General features: G+C 39.5%; 1 long non-coding RNA gene across 3 annotated transcripts in view; it reads right to left on the bottom strand.

Annotated features, from left to right (window-relative positions):
• Window positions 1-2,402, bottom strand: part of LOC106517193 (uncharacterized) — a 2,930-nt gene extending 528 nt beyond the window's left edge. Inside the window, exons 1-2 of one of the 3 annotated variants that reach the window (XR_001310175.1) lie at window positions 1,407-2,402; window positions 163-639 (exon numbers count right to left, since the gene is read on the bottom strand). This is a non-coding gene — a long non-coding RNA (uncharacterized LOC106517193). Of the gene's footprint in view, window positions 1-162 lie in introns of all 3 variants that reach the window. The other 2 variants (XR_001310174.1, XR_001310173.1) reach the window with 2 other exon arrangements.
• Window positions 2,403-2,645: the final 243 nt, after the last annotated feature.

The following is a 2,645-nucleotide window of genomic DNA, read 5'->3' on the forward strand; positions in this document are numbered from 1 at the left end:
TATTTCTGTCTTTGTTAAATAAATATTTCCATAACATTCCGTTTGTTTGCACTCTTGGAAAGTTTCATGGTGAAAAAAAATCACATTTGTTTTATTTTTGATGCTGTCAGTAGTTCCTTACAAAGTCTAAAATCTTAGTTTTATAAAAGCAAACATTTGTACCTGTTGTGCTTCAGTCGAGTTCATCCAGACCTTGGCTGACTAGAGGCAGGTGGACCAGCTCTCCATCCTCGTTAAACAGCTTCACGTTCAGCTCTGGCTCTTGAGACTTGGAGAAGAAAATTTATGTAAAGTCAGTGTTTTAAAAAAAACAGATGCACACAGGAGCTTTGACCTTTAACTTTCAGCTTTTTTTAAATCTAAGATTCACTTGTAAAATGTTGCAGCTAGTYTGTCTTTAATTAGTTAAACTGAAGGACAATAAAATCCAACTGGGGTTTGTTCTTGTTTCTTACCACAGCTGCTGTCATGCTGCAGTGCAATAGATCGAGCATTTCCTTCACAGCCCTCATGCTCCACTTGGGGCTGTAGGGCAGCACGTCTTCATTCCAGCTGACACTGGGAGCCTTGAAGCCAGCAACTTTGACTTTTATAGCTTGTGATGGAAATCGCAACAGCTTAGCTGGCATCTGCCGCAGCCTGAAAGGAAGTGACAGAAACAGTGTGGGTCTACAACATCTGTAGATTCCTTGCAGCTCAGTGGGCTCATCTTAAAGATTTAGTTTCTGCTTTCATTGTATTAAGTGCCGAACATATAAAGTGTCTTCTTTTATATTTATATAAACTATTTAATGGAGTATCTGATCACTAAAAAATCTGAAAGAGCCATCACAATCCACTAGACACCTTAAGGAGTACAAAAAGTTAGGTTAAAAAATATATCTTTCGGGTGCATGGGACCCCCACCTTCCTAGACTATGTGTAGTAGAATGGGATTCTTGAAGAATGCAAAAATCTGTGTTTTGCTGTTTAAAATGAAGAAGTAAAGCTTTACGTTTTAAGTGATTTCTGAGACCTCTCACATTTAAAGAAATAATAGATAAAGACATAGAACTTAAACAAAAAAGAAAAAACAAAAGACAAGAGTTAGAACAGGAAGTAAACGTATAAAAATTAAAGTCTTCTTTGACTAACAATACAAATGGAAGCTCTCAATCAACCAACAAATCACCTAAATAAAATTAGGGAGCAACCTGAGAATAAAATTTTAAAACCTTATTCAGTACGAACATTACAAATAGTTTTTTAAGGTTAGTGGAAATACCTTCATTTAAGAGAASTAAAGGTGCAGCCTGCACTGTGTAAACTTTAGGGCAACATATAAGAGTCATATACGCTCTATAAGTTCAGTACCATTTACCATTTTACCAATATCAAATGTAAACAAAAGTCAGTGGGAACTGTACCCTATTTGGCAAAAAAAAAAAAAAAAAAAAAATCAGCATTTTATCGTCAAGTTAGGGGAAGATTTCAGTTCTATCCACAAAGGCACGTCCTTTGACAAAAAAAAAACAATCTTTTTTTTTTCTTTTCTTGCTTTTTCCACTGCCAGGCAAAACCTTTCTTCTCCTTTCTCGATCCTCAGCAGACAGGTCCTCAACAAATTTCAGTTTGTTCTCTCGCAGGAAAGCAGTGTTTCGCAGAGCGCCAAACAGCATCACGATGAAATCAAAGGGCAAAACGAATGATGAGACCTCTGGGGCGTGTGTCGCTGCTTTTCTTCGCTCCAACGCGTTGTGCAACGTCGACTGAGCCTGGAAGTTATTCCTTCATATCTGGCTAAAGCTTGACAGATTTTAATGACCTCTTTTCTCTCATCTCGATTTTCTTTTTCCTCCAGGCCAAAGAGTCTCAAGTTTCAGCGGCGTGAGTAGCTCTCCAGCTGTGAGATATGGCTCTCTTGTGCATTGAATGTTTTCTAGCAGCCATTGATATGTTTTTCACAGCGAGTGACCCAACACACGTGAGAAACACCCAAGTGGAGCAGCTCCGCCATTCCCGGAAGTACGCCCGGAAGATGCTGCGCTTCGATGACGCAATGACGCAATCCGGCTACGCACTGGAATGCCTGGGCTAGAGTGAAGTTTGACGATTTCCTCTGTTCGTTTGGCAGCCTGTCTGCTGGCCTAGGGCTTAGAGTGTCGGGTTAAAAAGAATTCATTTCCCTACGCATTGCTTGCCAAGCAGGTTTGGACCCCGCTCGAGATCGTGTCTCCAAATAGCTAGCCATAAATAGATTGACTACCGGGGTTCGCTGGGTGCTGACTCCACCGAGGCCAAAAATAATAAATAATAAATAAGAGGGAGATGGAACAGTGCTGAGGACTTGTTCCCTATGGTAGGCCATGTTCTGGAACCTCTGGCCTCTAAAGAATAAATAGTGTTAAATTAGATATTTTCCTGGCGGCCATCTTTGTAGTTTTTTATTTGTAAGTCCCTCATTTTATGGTTATCTTAAAGAGTAACTTACCCCAAAATTAACTTTTTTTAGCTGATAAACTGTCTAGAATGTGTCTAAAATGTTATATAGTACTGTTTCTGTGCTAATTTTGATGTTTTTGTGCGTATTTGTTCAAATCTGTTAACGGCTCTCCATGGTTTCGTCACAGCGGCTGTGTTCTGGTATAAAAGCCTCTCTCTAAGAC

The sequence above is a fragment of the Austrofundulus limnaeus genome, unplaced genomic scaffold (assembly GCF_001266775.1).
Source record: "Austrofundulus limnaeus strain Quisiro unplaced genomic scaffold, Austrofundulus_limnaeus-1.0 Scaffold45, whole genome shotgun sequence".
Taxonomy (NCBI): Eukaryota; Metazoa; Chordata; class Actinopteri; order Cyprinodontiformes; family Rivulidae; genus Austrofundulus; species Austrofundulus limnaeus.